This window comes from Lonchura striata, chromosome 9, assembly GCF_050655825.1.
Source record: "Lonchura striata isolate lonStrDom1 chromosome 9, ASM5065582v1, whole genome shotgun sequence".
Lineage (NCBI taxonomy): Eukaryota > Metazoa > Chordata > Aves > Passeriformes > Estrildidae > Lonchura > Lonchura striata.
The window spans coordinates 24,167,501-24,182,512 of NC_140711.1; the positions used below are offsets into that span (position 1 = coordinate 24,167,501).

Sequence of the window (15,012 nt, forward strand, 5' to 3'; positions counted from 1 at the left end):
GAATGTGAAATGTATTCCTCGTAGGGAGAAAAAACACTCCCACAAAATTAGGAGGGGAAAGTATTTGTCACTACAAAATAAGATAAATTTGTCCTTGGATCTCTGCAATAGTTCAGATGTATTGGTAAGAATTTGGTTCCATTCCCATCACTGGTTTTAGTGATGTTGAGATGAAAGATAGATGCAATTCTATCTAAATTCATCTTAATTTTTTCACAATTTTTAGCTCCTGCATGGAAATATAGTGTAAACTTTTGATTGCTGTACAATTAAGGGCAGTTTTCAGAGCATTAAATATACCAGTGATATTTATTTGTTGGTTTTTGTTCCTTCTTGGAGAGCACTCTAAAACTGAAACGAAAATAGACTCATCATAGCTCATTATTTAAATAAACACTAAAGGAGAAATGCTTTGGGGTGGCCAAAGGATTTTGTAATCTGTTTACTTTGCAATAAAAGATACAACTGCTCACAGATCCTGTCCAGCTCAAGTTGCAGCCTTTGCAAGCTTCTATTACTTTCTGCAGGTTGATAATCTCGATGAGATTTTCACACTTCAGGCCAGCACTATCACTGCTTTTAGCTATAGGCTTTCCTGTGTTTTGGTTATCAGCAAACATCAGGACAGGGTGGTCTTCAAGTCCCCTTCACTAATTTGTTCAGGAAAGGAGTTCTGCTGGAATTTATATTATGCCACCTTGGATGGATCCTTCCTGAGAGGAGTGGCCATGATGGAGGAGTCACTCCAGATCTAAATAAGACATGGAGAGTAGATTATATGCTTCTCAAACATTCTTTTCTGTTCTTTTATCCCCTCCGAGTCTATCAGCAAGGTTAGTTCTGGACAGTTACCCTGTACTGATTTCCAAAAGAGAGGGGCAAACAAGAATCAGGAGAGATTTGATCTGAAATTCCCATACTCCAACAAAAGACCAAAGCTCAACCAAAAGAAGACTAACCATGGTCTGCAATTACCTGTTACTGAAAAGACTTCTGAGTGTAAAGGACCCTTTTTTGTGAGGGAAAGAAAGGTATAAGAAATTACAGAAGATAATGTATTGCAGTTGGTTTACCACTATTACAGGACTAGCAAGGAAATTCTTGAAGTAAAATTCATATTGTTCATTTCTTTCATTATTGTTACTTTTTCAAAGAATTCTATGCCCATGTACCCATATCCAGGGAGAAATAGCTGGTATTAAAATCAGTAAATTACAGAGTTAGTGTACTGCTGTGCTAACTAGATGAAAGGAGGATAGCTGCTATTAATGTACAAAAATACGATTTGAAAAGGGACAACAGAGAATAAAAAGGAAATACATCAGGTTCATCTTTAGTTAATTTAAAATTGCACTTTAAACAATTAACTGCAATTATTATACAAATTTGTGCTGGAAAGAACTGTACCAAAAATCAGCTACAACTGTCTTAAAATACATTTTGTCAAAGTAATAATTCCTTTCTAGGAAACACCTTTGTCCATATATACATTTGTTCTTAAATATTTCACGCAGTCATATTTCCCAGCCCAATTATCTTTTCAAAAACAAAAAAGGCTCTGATAAGCAATTATAAGACAATCCCTTCCCCCAAATATTTACTTGTAATATTAATTGAGCAATTTAACCTATGAGATTAAATGTTAATATTTTTGAAACAATATAATATTCTTGCTTCCCAGCAAGAAAACAACTTAATGATGCAAGGAAAGAAGGATACAACTGATTTTCACCCAAGCAAACTTTAAACTAGAGGCCTTGAATGCTATTATGTGCTGCTATACACATGTATTTAAACTCAGCTTTTTATTAACCTGCATGATGGCTTGACAATTTAAACAAGAAAAAGCAGAATAAAGTTTTTAGTTTTGCAAGTGCAATTTCCAATTTTTCTAATAGAAAGACTAATTTCAAACCATTTTTGCATCACCAGATCTCAAGAGCACAGCTTTTCTGCGATGCCTGACATGGGTTACTCACTCAAAGGTGAAAGGAAATTTGAAGAGTAACCTTCAAATCCTATTATGTCATAACTACTTCCCAGGAGAGGTGAAGGAGACAGCAGGGACTATGTGTATAAAACCACCTCTTTTTTCATTCTCTTGTCTCTGGGCACAGGCTTTTAAGTATTTGTATAATATAGGATCTCTGCCTTTTTGTTGCCAAGCATTCATAGTAAGTACTCCACTAAACAAAACAAGAGTTTTGAATAGAAGCCAGAAAACCATCTATCACTTCTGTTTTCTTCCAGGTTGCTTCACTGGGTTTTACAATTGATCTAAACCAAATACGTGTTCTATAAAACACCTAATTTGTGTACATCAACTAAAAGGGAAAAAAAAATTGAAGAAAAAGCTTAATTAGGCCAAAGTTTAGGTTGGGATTCATTTAGACAATTCAAGGATCTGGTCATTTCCAAGATAGCCATTACTTGTGAAGAGAAATGGTACAGGAATAGCAAATATTTTAACTGCATCTTTGTGGAGTAGATAAGTAAGCTGTAAAATGACTTCTCCTAGAGGGACATCAGCAGACCCTTTCATGTCACAAGGATAACTACCCAGCAACTGAACTTTCTATAAAGGAGCTTTGAGAAACCAAGGCATTACTCTGCAAATATTATGGATTTTGTTACAAATACTATTATAAGAGATTCTATCTAAATAAACCCTTTTCCTGACACCCATCAATATGATTTTTGAATGCTTTATAGGCATCAACTCAACCAATATGACAGAGACTAGTGGAAAGTCTCTCAATATAATCTCTTACAAAGCCCTATGAAATTCAGACAGTAGTCAGAGCACTTATTTTAATGTGAACTGATTTTTAATCATAGTAAAGTACTTGAAAATTAACATATCCTTAAACTCTCTTCACTGTGTCACCATCTCCATCAGAGCAAGTGTGCTTATTCTGCTCCTTCTGTGTGCTGTGTTTGAGAGTCTGAGCAGAGGCAGCACGTGGAGTGAGGAGTTACCAATGACAAAGCCAGTACAGAAGAGGTGGAATGTCTTCAGGACTGCAGCTTGCCTGGAGATTTCACCAGCTACTGGGTTTGCTGCTTTCAGGGCAGGCATCACTGTTGATATTTAACATGATGGTCCATATCAGGTCCCATGACATAATAAAGGTTCTTAAAGACTGACATGGTCTCTGCCACACACATGATGAAATCAAGGATGCTTAGACAGCAAGAGGACTCGAGCTCAGTGCGTAATTCCAAGGCATTGCTAGTTAAGATGTTGAGACCTGGATTAGAGGAGTGGATAAAAGTATTTGCATCCACCAGGCATTCAGAATTCCTTCTGAACATCAGTTTGGAATGTGCCGCTTCCCCCTCATAGGAGAACAATAGTCTTTGGGACCAGCAACCCTAAATTCTTTGGTTTTGAGTGATATTATTATAAAAAAAACCACTAGAAGCAGCAGAAGGTAGTAAGCACGGACACTGCTCCTTACAAAGCAGACCATGAAAAACCAACTGAGCAGCAACAACCTAAACACCAAAGCTGACCCACTTGGTGGGTTTGTTCTTCAGAACAATCTGTTAAAAAAACCCTGAACAACCAGGAGCAGAACAACACGTTCAGAGCCTCAGAATGTACTTTCTAATGGGGAACCGGAGTTCTCTAATGGGCCAAAGGAGGAGGAACAGAAATGTATAGAAGCAGAAAACCTGACCATTTTCCTCTAATCTCTGAGACTCCAGAACAAGCTCATGTGATGCATGTTGAGGAGGAGCACTACAGCAACATAACAAGATGCAACAATGTAGGGAACTAGAACAACTGAGTATTCTGCCAGTGGTATTAATCCAGGACACAGAACAGCAAGGCCAAAAGCTGGAGAGTTGGAGGCAACTCTCAAAGTTCTCAAAACTCTCAAACTCTGCCAAGAGAAGCTGCACGACCATTGTGTACACACAGAGAAGCTCAGCAACACAGGTGACCTGAATACCTGAACATAACCAGCACTCATTGCCAAGACAGAGCTGTCCAAAAAAACCAAAAACCAGAACAAGATCACACAAACTTTGAATTTCTCAAAAAAGAAGGGTTTTTTGGAAGTGCCAAATGCAGAGAAGTGTCAGCTAGTGGAATCACAGAATTTGTGAGTCCTGAGTGATTAAAGAACAGAAAGAAGGTCCCATCTGTGAATGACTAGCAGGAGAGTAATTTGCAGCTTTGGAAGAAGAAATAAAAAAAAAAAGTAATTCTGATGCCATACAAATTATTTGAAAAATCACAGAAGTATAATGGTGATAGGATGGAAAATAAAATATATTGCAACCAATAATTCCACTATATTACACCAAATAGATGCATAATATTACATATTCTATAGAATATAGAGTGGAATATGTAATATTCTATGTAGAATATTACAAATTCTACTCTTTCCTTGAGCAATAAGACCCAATATTAACAAATTCATACTGCATGCTTTAGGTGGGGATGTATTTCTTCTCTGGATAGTTAAAATGGCTTATTTGAAATTAATTGTGCAGAAAAGTGCTAGTTTTACTGACCAACTATGAATTCAATTTCTTTAAATTAAAAGTGTATATGCAATTTAAAACCTAAAATTAGACATTTTAATCCCTATTTAAAACCAAATAAGCAGAATGGGGTCTGTGAAAAGCAAGCTCTTAAACCACTTAATGTGGTTTAAGATATTAATAAAGTTAATAAGATATAAATAAAGTTATAAATAAACACATACACAAGGATGAAGAAGAGAAGTAATATGCTAATACTGCTGAATGTTGAAATGGAGACCTGGGGTTTGATCCAGCACCTCAGGAGTCACAAACACAGAGACAAGGTGATCTCCTGTGCACAACTTGCTCTTTTCTTTGGACTCAAAACCACAGCAGAACACAGGGTCTGTGACATCTTATCGAAATTATGAACCATTTCCCTGTAAGTTGTCCTGCAGTGACTGAGAATGTGAGGTTCTGCCCTGTGCTTACAACCCATGGGACAGTCCTACACAACTGCACTTTCTGTAAAGCAAAATGATAAAAAATATTTGTTTTGCGTATTTTGAAAATTAAGTTTTATACAGTTAATACCATGTAAGGTGCAAATAAATAGCATCCCAATTGGATGTTAACCCAGTTGTCTGATAGGTGGCAAAGGAGATGTCAAGAAAAGGGGATGTGCGTTTTTATAAAAGATAAAAATATCTGTCGCAAAATTGCTGTAACCTTTTGTCTCCTAACCACATCTATTACTAAATTATTGAATAATCTAATGCACAGTTTCCTTCATACAGCTGAAGCAATTCAAGCTTGGTATGCAAAACAAACCAAGAAGACAGAGCATAATTTGACATTTTCACATGCTTGGCATTGAAAGCAAGCTCATTTGGTTTTTTTCAGGAGTATTTGCATTCTTGGAGTACACCAGCAGTGGCTATAATGTGTGATGTAAGTGTATCATAGAACGTGTTTATTATAGCCATTTCTCTGTAGCTGCTACAAGGGAACCCCTTTGAGGCTAGATAAAAGTTTGCCAAAAATAATATTCAAATATCCTTTTAATCAAAACAAGATAAAGAGGAGATTAGTGCCACCAGTGTCAACACTACCACTTCCAAAACATATGCTCAAATAAAACATGAAAGCTTTAGGGGATTGGTTTTGCAAGCTTCAGTAGCTCACACTTCCTCTCTTTTCCAACTCTATGTATTATTAAAATGCATCAGCTGATGATGTGTGTTAATGACAAGCTCCATCCTCAAAGGGTTCTAATTCATTAAAGGGGATGATCAGACTGTAATTCTCAGAATTGAAAACAAAATATTTATTTAGATTATTAATGATGAATTTTATTTCAATGTAGAAGCTTAGATTCTTTTAATGTAATTTAAAATAAAACAATGAAAAAGTATATTGGAAGGTAAAAACCCACATAAATATCAAGCAAAATTTAATTCCCTATTAAACTTAACAGCATGAGGATTTTTCTCCATAAAATATCAATTTTTCATGATTATGATACATAATAAAGATTGAATGTTTTCTTTAATTCTAAATCTTGCTGTTTTTCCTCTCCTTCCCAGGATAACAATTATAAATTATATAATTTTTTTCTTTTTACTTCCAACTTGTTTAACTTTTAGCTTTTTGGAGAGAGTGTAGGGCATTCACCTGTCATGACAATAATACCCACTGAATTTTTATTTAACATATAGAAATTTACATTCTTCCTCTGCTTTGACAAAATTTTATTTGTACAAAATCTAAGGACTGGATGTAGAAATTTCCAATTAAAAAAGCACAGTTTCTGATTTGTTGTGGGAAACCAAACTGACAAGAGTGAGAGACATTAATTCAATTCAGTGCTTGGTGAAGTTGCTGGGAGCTGATATATGGAGTGTATCTTTCCTGTCTATCACCACTGGAAGAATTTCACAAAAATGCCAATTTGCCAATGCAAAACATGCATTTGATGGTTGTATGGGGTGGATTTGGCCACCAAAGGCTGCTGATAAAAATTAAAGCAATACTTAAATTTGGAGAGCATTGGGCACATAAACATAAACTGACAGTTAACTACTTAACCAGGCATGTGTGGTAGTTGGGATTGTGTCTTTTGCACCCATGAAATTATTTATATCACAGGTTTTCCTTGGGAATCCAGCCCAGACCTGGGGACTCCCATGCTGAGTTTAGCTGACACAAATCCCCCACGGCCAGGCAGAATCTGGGGCTGCTCACTGCCATGAGCTTAGAAACAGGGGAAGAAGGCATCACTAGCACAAATCCCCAGCAGAGAAAATGGATTACTGAAAAACAGGGATGCAACTTAAGCCCAGAGATCTTTCCAAACATCTTCCCCAGGACAAAACTGCCATTCCCTCCCAGGGGGTTCTATCCAGTGGAGCTGCTCATCGAGCTGCCAGACTGCACTGGGTCACTGCTCCACGTTTGCCACTGTCATTTCTACCCCACAGATCCAGAGTGCAGGTGTTCCATTGTTGCCCTGATTCTTAAGATTTTCTGAGTTTACATTCTTGTAGAGAACTTTCTCACACAACTTTCTGTAAACAGTCTATTGTTTTGCATTCCGCCATAGAGGTGGAGAAATTTGATGTACTGGTAGTTTGTCCAATGTCATTGGAGAGATGGCACATTCACCCTCCAATCCACTGTCACCTTTGGAAAAGTATAAATGCTGGAGTCAGAAAATAAACTTCCAGCGGCTCGCGTCGTACTTTCACATGTCCTGTAGTGACATTCCTTGGCACCATGGGGCTGTGGTGGCACTGGGAAAAGCCACACCTGGGTCTGTGCTGCAGAGCCACATTCAGGGCCAGTCCCCAGGAATGGGTGCCAGCAACACAAAGCTGAAGCTGGGAGCACCCATCACACCAACTGCTCTGATGCTTAGGGTGCATGCAGGGCTGAAAACATCTTACTGAAAAGCACAGCCATGTGAAAGAAAAGCTAGAATATTGCACAAATTTTAACAAAAGTTAGTCTTTAGCCTGCTCTGAAATTCCATGAGAACACAGATTTTGGGCACACTTATATAATTTCATCAGATGCTTCCCTTCAGTGACCTCAGCAGCATTTAGATGAACACCTCTCTTGTTTGAAATAAAGAGGTGTCCATTGGTGGAGTGATTCGTGATGGCATTTGATGTAGAAGAAGCTGCATTCTTTATGAATAGCCATTACAGACACCTTACTCTGGAAATTTGGCATGCATTTAAGAGAGAATAAGTGTTTTAAACCATGGGTAGCAAAAATAAAAACTTCAAAGAAGTTTACAGTATTTTCAGAAATCTTTACTGAATTCATCTATATTTACTGAATAAGCAGAACACTTTAAGCCACTTTACTCTTCCTGTGACCAATACCAATTTGTTACTAAGGGTTTCCAAGGCAATAATAGAAAATACATAATGCCTGTACTAAATACATGCTGCAATTTTGAAAAAGTTATATTTAACTAATGCAGTGCATCGGGAAAAGCACAGTATTTGAATACACCTTCTAATTTTCACTGAATTTGCAATAAAAAAAATTAACTAGGTTAGCCACATTACACCAATTCCAATGGCTTTTAGTCGCAGAAACAGTGGCATTGGATAGGAGACTTTCTTGAAGGTTTTGAAATATGATCTTTTCACTATTTAGTAATCATACCCATAAAATTTGCTTGTATCAAAGTATGAAACAGATTCTAATGTGGCTTTCCCAGCCAGGAATTATCCACCATTAAGGTAATTACTAGGGGAGAACTAAATTCACATTAAACTCCCTGACATACTATGCCAAGAAAGTCACTGAAAAACTCTTGTTTACTTATATACTACTATATACTCTTTTCAATCTTGCTTTTCATATCAGCAGCATTAGTACAAAGTACAATTATTAGAAAAAGCTCAAAGCACAAAGCTGCTTTTTGAACAGCACAATTAAAGTGAACCAGACATAGCTCCAGATCTGCAACAGAGGGGCAGAGACAAATTAGAGTTTTAAGGAGGAAGGTGGAAAAGGTACTTTGCTGCAAGGAAGGGCAACAATGAAACTGTTCATGAATGGCATCAAATTACTTAAACTTACAGTACATGTGACAATTTATTTACTATAAAGGTAAAGATTTATTGTGCAACACCCCTGAGTTTTAGTTCATCTTCACACACTTAAATTACAATTTTCTTCCTGTGGTGAACACACACATCTCACAGTTTGTTCACAGAAGATCACATATCCTCAAAACCATAGCAGATCATTCATTACCAAATGTCTGTGAAAATGCCTCTCTAACCTGGCAAATCTGGCTAAGCAGCACAAGAGGCTAAACCCCACATTATATCAGGCAAAGAGATGTGTGTGTACACAGACTCCAACAGCTCCCAGGTGCTGTGTTCCAGGAGTGCTGCTCGGCTTGGATTCACCAACAGGAGATGGCATCTCCAGTGCAAACAGCCTGGACTGCCTGGCTTTGGGCTGAGTTATGGGGACTGCTTGCACAGGATAAACCAGCTCATTTTCCTGTGAGATGCTTCCAACAGAAGATTTAAGAGTCCTTATTTTCCTCTCAAGCACTGAGAATCCAGATGAAAACTAGGCTGAAAACCTTCACCAGAGGTTTTTGATTTAACCATGCTGATGCAGCTCAGGTTTTAGCATGTATTTATGAAGGACATCAAATCCTGACAATTTTTCAGCTCTTTGGTGAGGTTAAGTTAGCAACTTGTCCAGGGAAAGTAAATTTTTGCCCTCATGGTGGCAGAGAGAAACTAGAAAATACAACCCATTGGACAAGACAAAAATAAAAGTTACTGTGAAAATTTCATTTTGTTATTAAATTAAATTACAATTTTTGAGAACCATAAGGGACTTTCCCATGTTTTTCACCTTGTGCTGGCTTTACCACCAACTTTCATGTACAGAAGACATGTAAACAATATGGTTGTGTAAGCAGATACCCAGATATTCCACCACACCCCAGTACCCAGTGTAAAAGTGAAGTTAGAAAGGAATTGCCTTTACTTAAATTTTCCTGAAAAAAGTTATTCACTTGCAAGCAATGCTTTTAGTCTAAACACAGATTTTCTTTGAAAGAAATTGAGCATTTACTGTGAAAAAATTTAGAAAATAATTTTCAAACCCTAACTGGAGTTAAAGAAACTTTACTAGAATTTAGTTTTATAGCCAGTCTTAGTTTCCTTATTGAAAGTGTGTCTCAGTGTGGAAGTGCAAACAAAATATTTGGTTTTCAGTACTGTCAATGCTCGCAATTTTTAATTACAAAATTCATATGAAGTCTTTTCTCAATTACTTTGCAGCAGATGAACAATGAATTTAACTCACAAAAATGAGTACTTGGTAAGTAGCGTGTCGAAACTGTGTGTTGGGGGTTTTGAATTTTTATCAGTTATCCATGACTTAAATGAAACCAATCACTTACTTAGATCTTATTTTACAAATTTATTTAGTATACAAGATAATGAAAAAAAGGACTTTTCTGTTTGTAATTATACTGTTATTAAGTGGCAAAAGCTACAGTTGAATAATAAGATTTTTCTTCATTTAGCAGAAATATTTAAAAGTATGCTTGGATATTTTATTATTAAAAAAGCTTAAATTAATTTCTAAAAGTTATAATTCTGTTACTCTACTGCAATGTTCATCACTGCTAAAATCACTACAAATTCAATACTTAAATTATGGCTATTAGAGTTATACAATTCTCTCATACATTTCATGCAGCTGTTTCAAAGCAGTTTCCAAAAAATAAGTTTAACACAAAAATAAGTTTAACATAATAAGTTTAACTTATTTTTTTCCAAAAAATTAGTTTAACAACAAATAAGTTTAGCTCAGAGGAAAATTTAATTTTAATCATCTCAAAATGAGGCAAAAGTTTGCTCCAGGTCAAACAAGAACAGGGAAGAAAATCTGGCAGTCTTGGCTCTCCATCTTTTCTTTACATTTATGAATCTACATTAATTTATAAGAAACATATTTAAAAAGAAGGTCTGTCCTACAGCAATTGTGTTAGCACTAAGAAGTTCAAGAGGTAACACAGACCCCTAAATTCTATGCACCATCTCCAAAACTTCTGTCATTCCCAAATTAAAGTCATGCCCAACTCAGGATAGTGCAAATTAAAATAGAGATGCAATTCTTTATATCTCTGTGGGCACTGGTAAGAGATTTACCAGTGGAAAGAAATGTTACAGCTTCTTGGACATGAATTTTTGTGTCATATTTACTCTGTGTTCAGAAATCACAACCTGTCAGCACAAGCCATTGAAATTCTTCTGAAGAACAGGAAGAACCCAAACATTTCCTTCATGTCAAAAAACCACAAGAGGGCTTCTATCCCTAGCAATTAAAAAATGGAAGTGCATTTCCTGACATGAGTTTTAATTACTGTATGGGGACAAGTGACCTTTTTCCAGACAGTTCAGGGGCGACTGTATGAAGGACCCATTTCCCATGAAACCAGCCACCAAAGATTTCATCAGACAAAATGATAATGAGCTAGTGCAGTTGAAATGAGCTGATTAGTTTTTCCCTCCAGCTGCTGTTCAATTAATGAACCACTTTTTAAAATTGTGAAACGAAGTTCACTAGTCATCTATTTTTATTTTCTTAAATTGAAAACTGATAAATGAATTCAGCCTCTTGGTGACACAAACAAAAATAGTTTGAATTTCAGATCTTGAAGAAGGGTTAGGAATTTGGAAAAAAAAGGCAGTTTTAAAAGCAGTGTGAATATTTAGCAGCAAATATTCCTAAAGAACTGTTAAAATACAGATGATTGAAGTAACAGCCAAAAAAAGGGATGCAAATGACTCTTAAATGAAAGGTTATAGAGCACGAGAGGTGTTTAATCCAAATAACAAACTGTTGTTGTCAATGAAAGATCTGATACAAACCGATTTAGATAATGCAGAAAAATGAACACACAATTTGACAGCTACCCTGGATTTACAGAATCATGGGATTAAATGCTTTCCACTTATTCAAAGAGGATTAGTCAGGATACATTTATTTATTTAAAGCAGATCTTTTACAGAACTAAAGAGTTTACAAATGATATGGAGTGATGGAAAATAGAAAATCCATATCAGCTTTAGCTTCTATCATTCAGCCACAGATGGGAAACTGCTTACTACCAAATACATAAGACAGTGCATTAGCAAAATAATAATAATAATATTATTATTAATAAATTTGGTGTAGTCTTAAACTATTTAGTCAAGGAAAGAAAACATTAAAACACTTGCACAGGCCATTAGCAGAGAAAGACAATAAAATGTGACCACACTAATGAAACATCCACTACTAGAGCTGATCCTGGACAACAGAGGTGCAAATCAGGGATAATGCTGGTAGAACTGCTATAGCTGCAGTTGGTCTGAGATGGAAGATATGAACCAGATGAGATTGGGAAGCAGGATTCCTGCCTACAAGTCCAAGAACAGCTGAGCACTCACTGCAGGGCACTGATCAAGTCACTTCTCAGTCCCCATTTCTGCTAAGTAGAGAAGGTTTTAACCTGAAAAGCACTAAAGTTTTAATTAAATGTCAGATAAGTGATTTAGTCTTATAGTAAAAGCTTCTCCTCAGGAGCAAATAATAACAGCAACATTGTTTGAAAGTTTCTGCCTGTGCCAGAATTATGTCAGAGCCCAATTTTCGTCACTGTTGAAGTGTATTTATCAGCTCTGGCAGTGCTTTGTGCTGGCTCTTGCATTCGTTTTCATCACCAAGGTGCTGAAAGTCAAAATCTTATGTTATTTTTTTTGTAAGAAAATCTATACATTAGAGGCCAAACAAGTGAGAAATGCCTCTAAAGATGACAATAAATGGAAAATAAACAGCTCAGGGTAACTGGAGTGTTTGCAGGTTCACAAGTGAAATTTGCATTGTAATTATCAGTTTCTGAACTCAATATATTTAACATCCTTAGTGTCATCCCTATGTTGCTGTGTTTCAAGCACTCCTGCTCCTTCTTCAAAATTAAATCACCTTCCTGGATATCAATTCCAGTTATAAATGTGAGCAGGTTGCACAATAGCAGCTCATAACAATATTTGTGTAGCTGGGGAACGGTGCTTCCCTTCAGAACATCCACAATCCATATGCTTCTTTTCCTACCAAACCCCAGGCATGCAAGAATGGTCTGAAGAATCAAAAAGGGAAAAAAGGAAGTAGGTACCACACCTCCTGTCTACCCTCTGCACGTGACTTGTACCAAAGAGAGTGCCTTGAAGACAGAAATAGGAGCTTTTTGAGCTAAAATCAAAACTGGTCAATGTAAGAGCCTTCACTAAATGAACTACATGCAGTTTTAGCTACTGTGATGTACCTGATTTAATTTGCATCACATGAAATGATCCAGATAATGACAGTGACCCCTGTGCCTGCTCATTTCATTTCCCCAAACTGCTGGGCCTATCATTAACCAAGGCAAGATAAGATAACAGATGGCTGTGAATTAATCCTATCTTCAAATATCAAATGCAAAAAAGTGTCTCAATTAAGACAAATTAATTTAGATTCAGCATTCTAGAAACAAGTTGAAATAGATTTTGTATCCACTTCAGGGTACAATAATGAGTTTATAAATGAACTCACACTTTCTTGCTGATGTCGATAAAGCAAAAGCTGTAAAACTTCCCAAATGTGTTACTTCAACCATTTTGCTCAGATTTGAAAAAGCAGATGTGGGTGGACCTGGAGATTTATTTAAATGTTGACCCTAACTTTATGAAATAAAGATGTAAACAAACAATATGTAAACAAATGTAAACAAGCAAGACTTGACAATGTAGACACTACTTTGGGGAAACGATGACCTCATTGTGATCACTCTGAATTTTCTATCACTCAAGCAGATTTGTGAACTCAATCCAATCCTCAGGATTCCTTTTATAAATATTAATTTTTTTTATAATAACTCTCTAGGGGACTTGTATACCTATGTAATAAATACATACACCTGTATAGGTTGCTTTCTTGGAATATATGCCAGATGAAGAAGAGAAGCAGGGGCATTGAGAGCAACAATAAGAATTCAGGAAGAGTGAAACGGTGAGGAAGCCACCTGCTTTGACATGCCTATGCCTGAGCCTTATTGTTTCATAGCTGAACTCTTTCTGAAACTATGAATTTGAGTCCTTTGAGCTGTCTGTGGTAGACAATGCTTCATCGAGGAGCTAAGTGCCTGCAGGTCACCAGCAAAACACCAAACGCTGAAAAGCAGCTGTGAAGTACTTCAAAAAAGAACAGGTAGACACGTACACTCACAAAGCTCCTCTTGTGAAGATGCATCCTATGCCAGCAAACAAATGCTGCTTCTTTTCTTCTCTCTAAAGCCCAGAACACTCACAAAGTGAGAAATATTCTAAATGCTACACATCCAGATGCATGAATCCTACTTACATTCTTCTTGACGGGTAAAAGTGTCATAAGGAATCGTCAGCACTTACGACTAAGTGGTCAAGTACCTTGTTTGGTGAACAGCACTCCCGGTTCTCCTCCAAATATTCATAAGTGCCACCCATGCTACAGACATCCTGGCTGCACAGATTATAACTAAGAATCCACCCTTTCATTCCAGAGAAATTCAGAGTACAGCAAGCCGCCATCACGAGTGGAATATAGGATATCTAATTCTGCCAATGAATTGCGAATTTCACAATCTGAAAATTGTACCTTGTGACTCAGTGATGCCACACAGAAATCCTGTTGTTTTTCACTTTCTGATTAAAGTCCTGCTGCCATTGCAGGCATTATCCCCCCAGATTTCTCTGAAGACTCTGATTCTCCCAGATATGAGATACTTCTGCCAATTTGAAATAGGTATAAAAGGACCTCTCAAGGCTCTGTCCATGTCTCCATAATACATGGAATCAGTAAAAACAAGACAAATTAGAATACTGTATAAAATTCTAGGATGAAAGCTGTGACAGACAGGAATGTTCTTCTGTCCCAGTCAAATTACCAGATTTTGCCTGAGATTTTTATTCTTATTGCTTTCAACAGAGCTGTTCTTCACTAAAGCCACTTTTGTCTGTTACTTCATTCTCCTTATCACTCCTGCTTCCCCTGCTGCAATTTTATTGACTACATTTGTCTTATGCTGGATTCCCTTTCTTGTTTAAGTCATTCACTCTGATTCTACAATTCACTCTTTCTCTTTACCCAGATGATTCAAGCCTTCGCACTTTTATTCCTGAATTCCTTTTGACGTTACTCCAAGAATTCTGTAATCAGTTATGAGAAAACATTGATTTCAGCAGGACTCAATATCAGTGTTTTATCAATATCTATCTTGTTTAGCACAAGATCAATTTTCCTTCCACCTCTATGGATAAACAGATCTAAATGTTCACCCAACCATGCAAATACTGTACTTATTTCATTTGAATTCTCTAGAAGCTTCATCACACTATGGCAGTGGGTGCTATGAACTTAAATTAGAAAAACAGTTAGAATAACTAATATTCAAAGAGGATGTGAGTGAACAGTATA

General features: G+C 36.6%; 1 protein-coding gene across 32 annotated transcripts in view; it reads right to left on the minus strand.

The window, feature by feature from the left end:
- Positions 1–15,012, minus strand: part of LOC110477604 (uncharacterized) — a 282,637-nt gene that overhangs the window by 95,417 nt on the left and 172,208 nt on the right. The window contains exon 1 of one of the 32 annotated variants that reach the window (XM_085587294.1): positions 1–169. This exon is cut by the window's left edge and continues 1,711 nt beyond it. The exons of 28 other annotated variants lie outside the window; for them this stretch is intronic. The gene's annotated coding sequence lies outside the window, so the exon portion shown is untranslated. Of the gene's footprint in view, positions 170–15,012 lie in introns of those variants that run through there. 3 more of the 32 variants (XM_085587290.1, XM_085587292.1, XM_085587276.1) reach the window with 3 other exon arrangements.